We start from the raw sequence: 17,751 nt of genomic DNA on the forward strand, positions 1-17,751 counted from the left end.
TTACTTATTGGGTCTTCTGGGAAATGGTTAAAATTTCCATTCTACTGGAAATTTGAGCTTGGGGATCCTTACTGTTACTGTTTTAAATAAGGAGGATATCAGTCTCATGAGAAACTATCCAGGTAGAATTTGAGTAAAATTTAACTATAAATTTGAACATGACATTTTTGAATTAGGGTTGAATCGTAAAGTATTTAATATTTTTAAATTCTGTCATTCAATATTTCTTAGAAGACAATGAGTACACTCATTTTTAAATGTTTTTAAAGAATACTGTTTTGTAGATAACTTAAATCTAACCAGTTAAGAATCTATGTAAAAGTTGATATAAATTACTGTTTACCTCTGTAAAAGTAATAGGAATCCCATCAATTAAGCAGATTTTAAATATATGTATGGTTTTAGCTAGTAATTCAATTAATTTTATGTATATAAAATTATAAGTTTTCTAATTTTTAACAATTGATTGTTTTAATATTAAAATTTGCATATAAATGGCTGCAGTATAAATGTCATTGATGCTGGGAACCGTCTAGCTTGTTTTACATATTTCATGTACACAAGTAGTTTGTATGAACCATGACATGTATATTTATGGTTTGTGGTTTAATCCCAAGTGGGTTGATCAACTAGGAGGATAGCTTTAAAATATTTTGTGCTACTTGCATTTATCTAATTTATAAAATTATTCCACTCTGTTTATAGGCATTATTGGTATTACTGTGATGGCATGTATTTGTTATATCAATCAATCCTTGAACATGCACTATATATTGTACATTTTCACTACAGTTTCCTTGTTTTTTTACTTTCTTCATATAGTTTGGGAAATAAATTTGAAGTAAATGTTTATACATTGACTTCTTCCACAATGATAAGAATTTTTTATTTGCTTTGAGGAGTGTCACAATATCATAATTAAACCTATCATATGGTAGTTATATTTACTTTTTTTTTATTTCTGTGTTATGAATTTAATCTATTTTTTTGACTAATTATCATTCTATAATTTATTTTTATGCAAAGTATATCATTTTTTGGACAGGGTATTAGGGAACTGGTTGGTCAATAAAATAAGACTACATAGATTATTTAATTCTGACTGCAGGAAATGAAATCTGTCAATCATGTTAATTGTATTTCAAATCCTTCCTGCATGTTGAGCTGTTACCATTTATACCCAATGGTGGCCTCCATATTTTTCATTGTTTCTTTCCATTAGTGTTGATACTAAATTCTGAAGGGGTTAATCTTCTCTACAACATTACAAATATTTAGTTTCAACATTGATAGTCTAGCTATAACTGAGAAATAGTGACAGAAAGGTCAGATAATTGCACAATAAAGTAAGCTATAGTTTCTATTTTTTTTTTACAAACATGTGATAAAATGACAGCCTGGTGCAAAAAAAGGGCAGTAGCGTATTTTGTTAGATTGAATCAGTATTTAAAATTGTTATATTCAGGCACTTGCATGTAAATGAAGCTAATTGTCCATAGCTTTTTTCCCTTTTGTCAGCTACTGTATTTGATAGAAATGTTGTTTTTTTTAGCTCCGCTGTCGACAAAGTCGAGCGGAGCTTATCATATGAGTGATTGTCCGTCGGTGTCCATTGTCCGTGTCAATGTTTTACTTTTTCGACTTCTTCTTGAAAACTACAAGCCTGAATGCTTTGATACTTGGTGTATATGTACCTTGGGTAGACTTCTCTCAGATTTGTTCATTTCATGATCATATTTTCAATTCTCTAATTTTGGTGAATATTTTTGTCATTTTTGGTAAAAAGTGATATTTTCTTTTTGTTAAAAATCACAATCATTTATGGTCAAAAATGATATTTTTGAATTCTTGTTGAAAACAGCAAGTCCCATTGCATTGATACTATGCATATTGTTCATTTTCTAATGATATCTTCTGTTCTTTAATTGAAATGTGCATTGCTAACAGCGGAGCTATCTGTGTCACTTCTCAATTTTATAATGCAGTTGAAGTATTTTGTTGTATTATATTTATGCTCTAGTGGATTAGGGTGAGACATTGACAAATCTTTTACTTATTGTAGTGTTGTACAAATAGAAAACTAACATGTATGCATGTAGCAGATATTCAGATTTCAACAATTCTTAAACAAATAAGGTTATATTTGTAAAAAAATAAAATATAGTTAATTAATTAATTGAACCAGGATCAGATTTTTTATTTGATATTCATGTTTAGGTACTACATGTAATTAGTGGTTGATTATTGGCTAGCAATTGTTAATTATTTCACAAAGACTTGTTTTAAAAATTAGATGATTATCTAGAACTGTCTAATATTGAAATTCGCAGTTGTTACCATATCAACAAGAAATTTTGTATTATCTGTGTCAATTGTTATCCCAATTTGACCATACAAATGATAAAATATTTATTTAAAATTTCACCACATCTACACTAATACTTGAAATTACAATTTACAAAATTTGTTTGCAGCATTATAAATAAGATAAATTTTCTTGTGCAAACATGTAAAAATTAATCTACCATATGGAACACGAGAGGGTGTCTATCTCGCTATTTTAATTAGTAACTAAACTTGCATGTACATAGCAGTAAAGCCATTTCCTAACTGCTAGTATGACATTTTAACTGGTACTGCCACTTTTTTGTAATAGAAGCTGGTATTTTATTTACATCTGTGGCGACTTAAATTATCTAAAATACCAAATAAAATAGTATATTCATTGAAGGTTGGTCGGTATTCTGTATTAAAATGAAATGTTGTATTTTGGATTTAAATATTATGTACAGTGGAAGTATTCACTATATTATTTTTGAAAATCATGGTGCCACCATGTTCGTGATGTTATTCCTTTAGGCCCAGCTTTGGAAAAGTAATATGAATGTACCAGGTGTTCAAACATTCCTTCACAAAGTATTTCCATCTCTGCAGTTGGGAAATATAATGCAGTATCAAGCTATTAAGTAATAACTGTGGTTTGTTATAGAAAAAAAAATGCACGAAACCATTGTAATTATTTTGAAGCATAGCATTAGGTTAATCAAAATGGTATTGTGCTAAATATATCTCATTAATTAATTTCTCCATTTTTGATCGTTTAATAAGTAAAACCTCAAGACAAGGCTTATACATCAGTACAATTTCTCTCGTTTCCTGTTTGCTTTTCATTCTTCAATTACTCTGCGTTGTTCCAAAATGGTAGATCTTGTTAATGTAAATGTCAGGGGTTTACAAAAAATACCTTGAATAGAGGCATCTGGGGAATATTGAAATGAAAATACATCTTGACTAAAAAGATTCAACCATTATTGCTATAGTCTTTTGAATGTGTGTGGGAGTATCATTTTGCTCGTTTAATTCTGTTTTTTTTTTAATTTAATTTTTGTGTTCTGAATGTGTACAAAATAAACATTTATAAATGAGTCATGATGAAGCAACGGGAACGATACTTATTTTGTAAATATTTTGTCACGTATCATATCGTATCCAATATGACTGGCTGCCATTATATTTGACAAAAATAAAATGTTATTATTGGATTGAAATAAAACCGGAAGTGGCCGTTTGATCACTTTCTGAGGGTCTAGGCGTCTAGATTTTGTTATGGTATATAGTACAACTCATGTGTATTAAATATCAGCAATAAAAACTTTAGCGGTCACGTGACTTTTCCCGCCATTTTGTTTTTCCTAAAAACGGCAAAAAACACTTAAAAATCTTCTTCTTCAGAACCACCTAGCAGAATGCTCTCACATGTAGCATTTAGCTTCTATATGTGAATCCCATTTATGTTTGAAAAAATTATTACGATTGGTCACGTGGTTTGGCCACCATTTTGGATTTCTTCTAAACAGGAAGTAGTTTTTTACTCTGGCAACACTTGAGGAATTATTTTCAATTTTGCTTCATGGCATCTGTATATCAAACCCTTTCAGAAACCTAAAAAAGATTTCAGATCAGTCACGTGGTTTGGCCGCCATCTTGGATTTTAAGCAAAATTGACCAAAAGTTTGGGCATTTGTTTCTCAGAGGTGATTCAACCAATCTACTAGATGTTTTTATATTTACCATGCCTGGCCTTAGCTCCATATGAGAAAAATAATATTATTTTGATCAGTCACGTGGTTTGGCCGCCATCTTGGATTTTGTGTAGAAATTGTGGAACTACATGTTTTGTATTAGTCTGATTTCTTTCAAATTTTGTATGTGCATTTGTGTCATCAGATGCATCATTTTGCCCCAATAGCACACTGCTAGGCCACGTGGCTGGGCACCCATGGGGTGGGGGGCTTCTAACCTCATTAATATGCATAACTGTTATAACTCAAGCACTGTTGTAGTTAGGATGATGAATCCTGTGTTATTATGACAATGTTGAACAAGAGATTTGATTAAAATAACAAATGACCATTTATGGTTATGTGAGCTCATTAATATGCATAACCATTATATCTTAAACACTGTTGCAGTTAGGAAGATGAATCCTGTATTATGACAACAGTGAACAAGAGATTTGATTAAAATAACAGATGACCATATATGGTCATGTGAACTCATTAATATGCATAGCAGTCATATCTGAAACACTGTCGCAGAACAGGACATGTAACTAGTGTTATTATGAAGACATTGAATGAAAGATGTAACTGACATTAGAAATGGCTGTATATGATTATGTAATCTCATTATTGTGCATAAGAACATGGCTCATTATATATCCTGAAAACCATATTTCGATAACCAAAGCAGGTAAAGACATGGTACCAACTTCATTTTGACCTAATGTTACTGATATAAGTTGCGTTCACGCACAGCTCCTTAGCACGGGCTAAGAGGTCAAATTCCTTAGCCCGTGCTAAGAAAACGTGCGTGAACGCTTAGCACGGGCTAAGGAATGCTAAGTACGGGTTAAATCTGATCCGAATTTAAGACGCGGTCTAGACCTTAGCACGGGCTAACGAAGTATGTGCGAACGCTTAGCCCATGGCTAAGCGCCCTCTGCGGCGACCTTTGGGTGTGAAAATTGTCCCATGTTCGTATAACGACAATATTCCACCAGTCATTACTCCGCGCTCGCTTCCACACTAATTGGGTCACTGTAGTAGAGTGTACAGCAGCTCCAATCGTAGACAAAATAAATTTGCTTCGCTGTCTACGACATGCATTAATAAAACTCTGTATTCTGTTATGCCGTTGTATACTGTTTATGTGCATCCAAATAAGTTGGGTCCGTCTTCTCTCACGTTCCTGTGCACGTCGCTTCAAAATTAGAACGAAACATGCCAGCAGCAGAAATAGAACCTCGCGCGTGTCATCCATTTTTCGTTGGTAAATAGCGGCTTACCAAAGATCACCGACTAATGGCACCCCTTAGCCCGTGCTAACGACTGGCCCTCCCTGTGCGTGGACGCAATTGGGTCTAGCCGAAATGCAAATATGCTAGATAAGCCTAAATCAGCTTAAATCTTAGCCCGTACTTCGTGTAACGTGAACACAACTAATAAGAGCTACCTGATTGTCTAACATGTGACCTCATTAATTATGAAACAGAATCTTGTCAGCTTGGGCCCCAGTGACGCCGCTTGCGGCTTTAATTTTATTTTTCAATTGAAAGATTTTTTTGTTTTCATGAAAGTTCAAAGTGCTCAAATGTCTTTTCACCCAAATAAACAGGAACGTCAGTTGTGTTTATGCTACACCAAGTGCGGGCTATGATTTAAGATTTTGTAAGTTGCGTATCGCTAGACCCAATTACTTTCATGCACAGGATGGAACAACAGTTAGCACAGGCTAAGGAACACTCAAACTTCTTAAGAATATACAAATCTTCAGTCTTTTTAGCTATGATTACACTTGGTACAGTAACCAGGAAGGTCTTCATGTTAGTTCTATGGTTATAAAACAATAACAATGCAAATTAAGAAAGTGCTGATTGCAGAATAACAGGAAGTATTAGTCTCATCGTCGGTCCAATTTTTCCTAGAGAATGTTTGCTCACATTGATTGTCATTTCTGAAATGGCATATCAAAATGAATAGTTATGAATATAATGGCAAATCTTCCAAATGGACATTGGATTAATGCAATGATGTTTTGTGCTAAATATCTAGACCAGGTCTTAAAAACAGTTCAAATGTAGCATTGGCTAACGTTTTGACCTCTTAGTACGTGCTGAGGAGCTGTGCGTGATTGCAATTTGTATGCGATTGACAGTAACTTGTTGTCTATTATTTTACTTTTTTTAAATTTCGGGGCTGCTAAGAATTCTGTTTTTCAAGATAATTAGTCTGGCATACTTATGATTATAAATGAATGGTCTATACTCATTTCTGAGGCAAAAATGATTTTTGTATCTTCTGTGGCCAATAACTTTTCATTAAGCATTGCATACATAGTGAATTGGTACTAAATTGTATGCCCATTGTATAGTAAATTGCTTTTGTACATGATGCTAAGCAACTACTGCTGAGCAAATAGATGCCCTGTTGCCATGGCGTTAATAAATTTTATAGTGCTATATATCTTAATTCATTAAGGGTAACAATTGTGTGAAAAAGTAATATTGCACTTACAATATTTTCTGTAAAACTGACACTGTATATTGTATGGTATGGATTATAATGGTGAATCAATAATTATCAGAAGCTGGGAGAAAACCTTGCAAGTACTCATTATGACATGTACATATTGAATGAATATTAAGCAGTTTTTAATGAAAAGTTGTTTTTTATACATTATTATTCTGACACAATACCATTGCTTTCCCAACTATACATCTACATATTGTATACTTTTGGTGTTCCTATTTCAATTCATATTATAGTATACTAATTGAGGTACCTTAAGATTAATACAGTTCATTTAATATTAACAGAGCCTATAGATTAATTAGTCCCCGTTCGGACGTAGTCCGAAAAAGGGGACTTATGTTTTGCCCTGTGTGCGTCCGTCCGTCCGTCCGTGCGTCCGTCCGTGCGTCCGTCCGTGATCACCTGTATCTCGAACATGCATGGACCGATTAAGTTCAAACTTCACTCATACATCACACATTATATGGGACATATGCACATGCATTTTTTTCATGATCCGATTAACGATAGCCGAATAGCGGCCATTTTAAGGCCGAAAATGCATCAAAATCACACATTTTCACCATTCCGGACCCGGATCTCAGTTATGCATGGACGGATTTTGTTCAAATTTGGTACATACATTAAACATAATAGAACCTTGATGCACGTCATTTTTTTTTTTCGGATCAAGTTCGAAATAGCCGACTGGCGGCCATTTTGTTTTAAAGAATTCAGTTCTGGATCCGTATCTGAGACATGTCTGGATTGATCAAGTTCAAACTTCACACACACAAGGTACATCATGTCACAAATATGTATGTGCATTTGTTTCATGATCTCATTAACGATAGCCAAATGGGGGCCGCTTTAAGGCCGAAAATGCATTGAAATCGCACATTTTCACCATTCCGGACCCGTATCTCAGTTATGCATGGATGGATTTTGTTCAAATTTGGTACATACATTAAACATAATAGGACCTTGATGCACGTCTTTTTTTTTCGGATCAAGTTCGAAATGGCCGACTGGCGGCCATTTTGTTAAAGAATTCAGTTCTGGATCCGTATCCAAGACATGTCTGGATTGATCAAGTTCAAACTTCACACACACATGGTACATCATGTCACAAATAGATATGTGCATTTGTTTCATGATCTGCTTAACAATAGCGGAATGATGGCCATTTTAAGGCCGAAAATGCATCAAAATCACATATTTTCACAATTCCAGAACCGGATCTCAGTCATGCATGGATGGATTTTGTTCAAATTTGGTACATACATTAAACATAATAGGACCTTGATGCACGTCTTTTTTTTCCGGATCAAGTTCGAAATGGCCGACTGGCGGCCATTTTGTTAAAGAATTCAGTTCTGGATCCGTATCCAAGACATGTCTGGATTGATCAAGTTCAAACTTCACACACACATGGTACATCATGTCACAAATAGATATGTGCATTTGTTTCATGATCTGCTTAACAATAGCAGAATGATGGCCATTTTAAGGCCGAAAATGCATCAAAATCACGTATTTTCACAATTCCAGAACCGGATCTCAGTCATGCATGGATGGATTTTGTTCAGATTTAGCACAATGTGTTGTACATATGCAGGTGCATTTCGGTCATGATCTGCTTTGAATGTATATGTCACTCAAAAATGAACGGAACGGGGACGTGTCATTGACAATGACTTGTTAACTATTAGTTCTAGAGAGATCCCTCTGGAACTTGTGATTTTCAAAATTTACAGCCTCTGTCAGCATAGTCTGTCAATCCCCGCAGCAAAGCACTGATGGTTTTATTTTTATTATAATAAATAAATGGTTTTTACTTGTAATTAAAGTATACCATTTGAATTGTACAAGATTGAATTTTGTCACGCAGCAGTTTTGAAAGATTGTTTTTGTTTTTATTTCTAAAATACATTATTTTAAATATAATTTTAAATGTATATATGGGCGTGTTTATCCGCTGGACCTTAAATATAAAGAAAGATTTGTTTGTCTGTGCAGCAAATGCCTCTGTAGTTTCAATTACTGGATCTTGCTTTTCTTGCATCTGCTCACTAGTTAATTAATTACTCAATGTCATTTTGGTCACATCTGATCTTTTTGACCCATCATCATTTTGGGTGCATCCATCATTTCTTTTACATGCCTGGTCCATTTTTGTTCCAGGTTGGTGCAAGATGAGATGCATATGCATGTAAATTTTTCATTTGGCTGTCCTTTGACTTACTCGCAGCCAAAAAACATTAAAAAAATCAGCATTGGGGACTGTTGGTGATTTGTTTCAAAATGGCAGACTGTTATTTTTATGTCAGCTTAACGATTCCTTGAACATGCTTTGACCAATTTGAAAGGCACAAAAACAAAACATATAAAGATATACATAGGCACATGTTGTGTTGTGTTGTGTTGTGTTGTGTTCATTGGGGGAACTCTAGGTATTTATTCCAAAGACAATTTTGAAGACAGTTTATGAAATTTCTTGTTAAAAGTGATTATTTATACACTGAACAAGAAAATGTACAAAAATGTATGCAATAGATAATAGAAAAAAAAAACAGTGAATTGCACTCAAAATTTACCTATCACCTAACAATTGTGATTAAAGGAATAGTTTATCATTCATTGCATTTATTAAACAATTCTCGGTGATCACACCACTTCAATATACTAAATGCTATTTACAGGAATTTTGTATGAGCTACGAAATTTCAATTCAATTTGATTGGCAGTTGATTTTTCTTTTGTGGCCAGTTAGTAATTTTTATTTTAACATCTTTTGTTGTATGCACAAATCCTGTTTTACGTATTACAAATGCCAACATTTTGTGGTTTGCTGTAAGAAGTGAACTGTTTGTACATAATGTAACAGATTGTCATTTATGCATATTGTGCGACAAATCCTACTGAGCTTCCACAGACTCGGGGTTGTTAGGCTTTGGTTACTGCATTCACAATGTTATTGTGATATATATGGATTAATCAAGTAACATCATGTGCTTAAACTTAATGCTTAATCATTGTTGTAAGGTTTTGTTGAATAAATGTAAATTGAATGTTTACATGTAGTTCATTTATAGCTAGGCAGACTGTAGGTCTAGTATCCATTGGTATGGTGTTGCGACTGTGGAGATATCAACTTTAAAAAAAAAAAAACACTCAACTGATTGAACTTTTTGTAGCTGCTTTGAAGTGTAGAGATGGGAATTTGTTTTTGAGAAGTAGATCCAACTATTATTGTGCATCGTGATAATGCTTGACTTCTTAAAAACAACTAGGCAGATTGCGTTTGTTTACATGTACAATGTAATTTGGGTGGGGCTATTTCAGATTGTATTTTAATAATACCCAGCAGTATCTTAAATTCTAGTGATTATTTTTGGTCAAAAAATTACTGACTTGCTTGCTTTCATGCACATATTGTTTGTTCCCAAGTCTGTTATTCCCTGCTTAAAGTACTACAATTAAATTCTGTTCTTATTTTTCCATGGCTGTCACATAGTTATGAAACGGTTTTGTAATATATATTGTATATTATCGCGGAAATGTCATCAATTATTAGCTCGGCTGTCGAATTTGTCGAGCAGAGCTTATCATATGAGTGATTGTCCGTCGGCTTCCGTGTCAATGTTTTACTTTTTCGACTTCTTCTTGAAAACTACAAGCCTTAATGCTTTGATACTTGGTGTGTATGTACCTGGGGTAGACCTCTTTAAATTTGTTCATTTCATGATGATATTTTCAATTCTCTAATTTTGGTGAATATTTTTGTAATTTTTGGTAAAAAGTGATATTTTTGACTTCTTGTTAAAAACCGCAAGTCCAATTGCTTTGATATTGCATATACAGATACTACATGTGGACCTTACTCAGATTTGTTCATTTCGTGATGATACCGTGCGTCAGTGCGTCCGTCCGGAGTCGTATCTCAGAATTTCTTGGACCGATTTCGTTCATTCTTTGCATGTGTCTAGTACTTTATGTGGGACATATGCACATGCAGTGGTATAGCGATTTGATTCAAAATGGCCGACTGGCAGCCATCTTGTTTTTTGAAAATGTTGTATTTTGGACATGCTTTGTCAGTTTTCATTCAAACTTGGTACTTAGATTATACATGTTAGGATACATGTGTCGCGCGCAGTTATCTAACATGAACAAATTTTACTTTCTGTATGATGTTTTCCAAGCTAGTTTGTAATTTCAGACATTGTTTTGATAACCACGAGTTGAGTCCTGAGAGACTAGATCGGTTTCTGTAGCAACCGTGACGCTATATCCAAACGTTCGCTACATTGTTTCCCATTGCGTTCTCGCGGTACTTGTCTGTTTACCGCCCAAAATTCCCACCAAAGTTCTGCCTCGTGTTAGTCGCGTGTCACTCCTAATATGGAATGACAGCGCTATGTTTCGTTTGTATGCGCCAATCATTAGCGTTGTTTTATTTTCGGAACGTTTTGGCATGATATATTCTAGAGTACAAACACGTGTTTGGTACTTCTCCGATTAGCTGTCACCGAGACAAATGCCGCGCTAACGTTGACAATTACATTAACCAGGCAAAGCGCTGTCGTGAGAAGTCCGATTCAGGCCGTCGCTGTAATTCCTTCTATGGTAGCTTCGCAACTTGATGCTCGTTATGCACACCCTCTTTTCTATGCTCTCTACGATGTCAACTCCTCATGGAGCTATTATTTAGCGATCTATATTTTATACCAAGAAGTATTTGCTGTACAACGTATTGATGTTCATGTTGAGTACAAATAAACCAATTTGAATTATATCTCACGTCTGTTCAACTCAAGAAAACACAACGCAATCGATGTCCGTTTCAATAACAATTCCGCATGATTAGTCAGTTCGTTTTATGTGACGAAAAGAACACCCCAACGCCTAGTTTTGCGATATAAACTTATCCACCACATAAATTTGGTGCCGAGACCAGGATATCCAATACTGATTCATCATGCCTCGAAGAATCCTAAACAAAGCAATAGATAGACTGAACAAAGTTGTGACTCAATTAAATATCGCGTTGACACTTGCTGAGGATAGAATCCAAGACTTTGAAGTCACTGACAACAAATCTGAAGTATATCGGCTGATCAAAGTAAGCATACTAGCACTTGACAATCGTATCTCAAACTTACAAAAGGCCTGCGACGAAGTCAGAAATTATGCCGATGTTCTGGACGCAGAGTTTACGGAAACTGAAGAAATCGAACTCAAATTACTAGAGAGGTTTAGTTCGATCAATTTATTCCTGACAGAAAACAAGCCAGCGAAGCAAGAAATACATCCAGTCCCACAACTTGGTCAACACGAAGTAAATCAACAACCAATCCCTCCAGATGATCAACAAGCACCGGTCCAACAGGTCGTACCGCCGCCGACACCTCAAGTCGTACCGCCGCCGACACCTCAAGTCGTACCACCGCCGACACCTCAAGTCGTACCGCCGCCGACACCTCAAGTCGTACCGCCGCCGACACCTCAAGTCGTACTGCCGCCGACACCTCAAGTCGTACTGCCGCCGACACCTCAAGTCGTACCGCCACCGACACCTCAAGTCGTACTGCCGCCGACACCTCAAGTCGTACTGCCGCCGACACCTCAAGTCGTACCGCCGCCGACACCTCAAGTCGTGCCGCCGCCGACACCTCAAGTCGCGCTGCCGTCGACACCTCAAGTCGCGCCCCCAGTACCGACGTTTCAAGTCGCGTTTCAACCACCTGTACAACAGTTCGATCAACCCGCTAATGCACCAGTGCCTCAAGTAGAAGTTACACAAAATAACTTTTTGAACAATTCAATTCCAACAGCTCGTATTTCAGGTATGAATCCACAATACACTCAATTTAATTCTGTTCAATTGCCACGTATTGATTTGCCGTCTATTCAGGCGAGTATACAGGGTGGGCTGAATTTTGGGATATGTTCAATGCTGCTGTAGGTTTAAATCCACAACTTAGTCCTATAATCAAATTTGCTTATTTGAAAAGGTCGTTAGAGGGGGAGGCTCTAGAAGTAATAACCGGCTTAGATCTTACTATAGTAAATTACAGTTTGGCACTCCAGCTTTTGACCGAACGATTCGGCCAGCCTCATCAAATTATCGCTGCTCACATGCGTGCATTACGCACAGCAGACGCACCCAATTATGATGCCAATTCTTTACGGAAATATCATGATACCCTGGAAAAGCACATCAGGGCACTTCGTTTATTAGGTGTACCAGAGGCGGGCTATGAGAAACTCCTCATACCCATGATACTGGATACATTCCCAGTTCAATTTCAACAAAGTTTAGCGCGATCCAACCCAAGCGGGGATTTGGACATTAGTCACACTCAGTCAGCACATGTTACACGAGGTTAAAATCCTCGCCATAGGTCAGGTAAATTACGACACAAACCCTTCAGCAATACATGCTTTCACCCAGAGTACACATGACTCAACACAGTTCAAGTCCAAACGATATAGGCGTCGTAATTACAATAATACTGACAAATCTTACAGTGGTACCACATATTCTGATCAACAGAAACAAAACCATGTCACACAAACTGATCACACTCATGGTAGAACACAAATTGGTGACAGAACCCCACATTGCATATATTGCAAAGGCAAGCATTACACCACAAATTGTACAAATATTTCAACTAGGAAGGATCGAGTCGAATTTATTACCCAAAATAAACGATGCTTTAATTGTTTGGGAAAGCACATGTTGTCTCAATGTAAGTCGCATTTCACTTGCCGTGTTTGTAAGAGTAAACATCATACGTCAATTCATTTTGATAAATCTGGAACTGCGCAAACAAATTCAACGAATTCTAGCACGGCAAACTCGCATTTTTCACATTCAGCAAATACTGGTGAACAATCGCGTTTTACCGGGAGTGACTCAAAAATTAACTCTGACAGTCCGCGACGCGCAATGCTTCAAACCGCACGAGTTAGTACGCATTTTCGAGGTACTAACTGTGTTGCTACCCTCCTATTTGACAATGGCAGTGATAGAAGCTTTGTCACAAACTCTTTCGCACGTAAACTAGGTGTAATCCCAGATTATAACGAATTATTGAGTCTGAATTCGTTCTCCAATCCGCGTTCCGGTGTGCAGTCCATACCGAGAACCACGCTGTCACTACAAAGCAAAGATGGCATTAAATCCCCGATCGATGTACTGATGGTCGACTGTATTTCCGAGGGATTGGAGAACACTGTAACTTACGATATTGCACGTTTGCCACATTTGAGAGGTCTATCGTTGGCCTATCCGCCGTCAAATCGATCCACATTAAACATCGATATTTTGATAGGCGCCGATCACTATTGGGATTTTGTTACACACAACTCACGCATAGTTAGGGGCAAACCAAACGCTATACCGACTGTCTTTGGGTACCTATTGTCAGGGCCTTTCACTACACACAACAGGACAAACAAAACAAATTCATTCACCATTGCTTCTATCCGAGCACATGACAGTGTAATGGATAAAATGATTGCTAGTTACTGGGACCTGGAGTCAGTGGGTGTTAAAGATACGATTACAAGACAGCAGGCACTCAACATTACACATGAACAACAATACAAAGAATATACCGAAAAATCCAAAATTGAAAATAATATTTCGACCCCAAAAGTGTCCGAGAAATGTGCCCAGTGTCCGACCACTGGTACGAGTGACACCGTTAGCGATCGACCGCTACTTTGTACGCCCCCAAGTCAATCCAGAGGACATGTCAATTCGGAGAACGAAATTAGTCCTCATTTCCATAAATCAGCAGAAGATTTCATAAAAACTGCTGAAACAGTGTCAGGAGATATCATCGATACAAACCGCGAACCTCCTGAGCTACAAAACTCCAAAATTAATGATCAGATCGTTTCGTTACATGTCGCCTCTGAATCTGACAATTTACTCGGCCACCATTTTGAACTTCACAATGAGCCAAACATCGCACCGAAGGAGATTATTCACGCAACTGAATCAAACTCAGAACCTAGTCTTGAAAAGATTATCGATATTCGCCGTTTCAACGATCTACATCGTCTGTTGAAAGCAACTGCTTATATATTTCGTTTCATTTCGAAACTCAAATCCAAATTGAACCACACTCCGAGTTATTTGTCAAGTAGACTTGCTCTCTCAACACAGGAGATATACGACGCGGAACACGCTTGGTTGACATCGATTCAGTCAACACATTTCGGAGACGTTGTCAGTTCTATTCGGAGACAACAATTTAGACATGGCGTACTTCAAAAACAACTTAAACTATTTCTTGACGATAAGTCAATACTGCGAATTGGTGGTCGGCTTCAGAATACCGACTTTCCTTTCGAAACCATGCATCCAATACTCCTTCCTGGTAAACATCGGTTTACTACGCTCATAATTCTTGATGCTCATCATTTATTAAACCACGGTGGGCCGTTAACCACAGTTAACAAAATTCGGGAAAAATATTGGATCACCGCGATTCGCAGACATGTGAATTCTACATTGAGATCTTGTGTCGTTTGTAAGAAGGTCGATGGAACTCCATTTCCCCTTCCTACTCAAGCTCCACTTCCTGATTTTCGAGTGAAGGAAGCAGTCCCATTCGAATTCTGCGGAACAGATTACACGGGACATTTGTTCGTTAGGGACCAACACACTGGTCTTTCTAGTAAAGTTTATGTACTAATTTTTACGTGCGCCTCAACTCGATGTATTCACTTAGAATTAACTCAAGATTTGACCGCCGCATCATTCATTTTGGCTATGCGACGTTTCACTGCTCGACGGTCAACGCCCCGGAAAATGATCTCAGATAACGGTTCCACATTTATAGCCGCCGCTAAGATTTTGAAAGGACTCGACTCGAGTCCAGTCCTGAGGTACAAAACTATCTTACCAAAAATCGTATATCGTGGCGTTTTAATCCTAAACGAATGGCGTGGGCCGGAGGCCTATTCGAGAGAATGATAGCCATAACAAAAAATTGCTTGAAGAAAATTCTAGGTCGTGCCAACGTGACTTTTACCGAACTATCCACAATTTTAGTCGAAGTCGAGTCGTCAATAAATGACCGCCCATTAACTCATCTCTCCGCAAGTGTCGACGATTTAGCTCCACTGACTCCATCCCACTTGTTAAATGGACGTCAGATTAGAATGTTACCCCCAGCTATTCCTAGTGTTTCTGAACCCAATTTTGAGATTGATAATATTACTGCAAATAAAAGAGCTATGTATTTATCCTCCCTTCACAATGCTTTTAGTAAGAGATGGCAAAGAGAATATTTGACGTCACTTACTGAGCGTCACTTGAATCAAATCAAAGGGACAACCAATAATTGTATAAAGGTGGGGGATATTGTCCAATTACACCAGGACATCAAAAAACGATGTCATTGGTTACTAGGTCGTGTAACTAAATTGCTTCCAGGCAAGGACGGTATCGTCCGAGTAGTAGAAATACAGACCAAAAACGGCTCAACAAATCGTTCTATACACCATCTTTATCCACTCGAACTTAATGCAGAAACACCAGAGAATACACTCTCAATTCCCGAAGAAGTTATTGGTAGTCCGTCCGTTGAAAATGAATTTTCTAGTCAAATCCACGACTTTTCTAGTCGGCCCGAACCAAGGGCTTCAGCGCTCAAAGCGAGCGAAAGTATACGGCAAATGTGCCGTGATGGTGTTGTATAACTTTGTAGAATTTGAACTTTGTATTGCACTGTAACTTTATTTCAAGTTTTCAATGAGAATCATTTGTTCCGTGCAGTAAATCAAAACCTGCAATGTGTTCATGATATACCGTGTTATTTGCTGTTTAGCTAAGATTGAAACTCACAATTCATATCTGATGTTCAATGTGATTGACATGTGTTTATTGTTGAGAGTCTGTCATTTAAATTTCAGAGATTTATTCAAGTTAATTTTAAAATTTATCATGTTCGATTCAGGTTATCCCGAGATTTTCTCGTGATTTTTGCGCCCCGGAGTATGTCGCGCGCAGTTATCTAACATGAACAAATTTTACTTTCTGTATGATGTTCTCTAAGCTAGTTTGTAATTTCAGACATTGTTTTGATAACCACGAGTTGAGTCCTGAGAGACTAGATCGGTTTCTGTAGCAACCGTGACGCTATATCCAAACGTTCGCTACATTGTTTCCCATTGCGTTCTCGCGGTACTTGTCTGTTTACCGCCCAAAATTCCCACCAAAGTTCTGCCTCGTGTTAGTCGCGTGTCACACCTAATATGGAATGACAGCGTTATGTTTCGTTTGTATGCGCCAATCATTAGCGTTGTTTTATTTTCGGAACGTTTTGGCATGATATATTCTAGAGTACAAACACGTGTTTGGCACTTCTCCGATTAGCTGTCACCGAGACAAATGCCGCTCTAACGTTGACAATTACTTTAACCAGGCAAAGCGCTGTCGTGAGAAGTCCGATTCAGGCCGTCGCTGTAATTCCTTCTATGGTAGCTTCGCAACTTGATGCTCGTTATGCACACCCTCTTTTCTATGCTCTCTACGATGTCAACTCCTCATGGAGCTATTATTTAGCGATCTATATTTTATACCAAGAAGTATTTGCTGTACAACGTATTGATGTTCATGTTGAGTACAAATAAACCAATTTGAATTATATCTCACGTCTGTTCAACTCAAGAAAACACAACGCAATCGATGTCCGTTTCAATAACAATTCCGCATGATTAGTCAGTTCGTTTTATGTGACGAAAAGAACACCCCAACGCCTAGTTTTGCGATATAAACTTATCCACCACAACATGTCCATGACGATTTATTTCACAATTGGATCAAAGATGGCCGACTGGCAGCCATCTTGTTTTTTGAAAATGTCATATTTTGGACATGCTTTGTCAGTTTTCATTCAAATTTAGTACATACCGTACTCGACCGCGTTAGCGCCCAGGGGCCTCAACTCAGAAAATCCCGATTTTTTAGGGGTGGGCGCTTACCCGAGCACCCCCCTCGAAAAAGAGTGCAAATGAAAAATTTGATTCATCAAGTGACAGATTACGTATTTGAGGGAAAATCAAATTATGAAATTAGTTGAGTCGTCATTGATTATCACAATGAAGAAACAGAAATGATCACAAAAAATATGCACACTTTTAATATCACAAT

General features: G+C 37.1%; 1 protein-coding gene across 3 annotated transcripts in view; it reads left to right on the forward strand.

Moving 5' to 3' along the window:
- Positions 1–17,751, forward strand: part of LOC100378487 (cytoplasmic polyadenylation element-binding protein 2-like) — a 72,399-nt gene that overhangs the window by 3,354 nt on the left and 51,294 nt on the right. The gene's annotated exons all lie outside the window — the stretch shown is intronic.

The sequence above is a fragment of the Saccoglossus kowalevskii genome, chromosome 10, assembly GCF_978046115.1.
Source record: "Saccoglossus kowalevskii chromosome 10, keSacKowa6.1, whole genome shotgun sequence".
NCBI lineage: Eukaryota > Metazoa > Hemichordata > Enteropneusta > Harrimaniidae > Saccoglossus > Saccoglossus kowalevskii.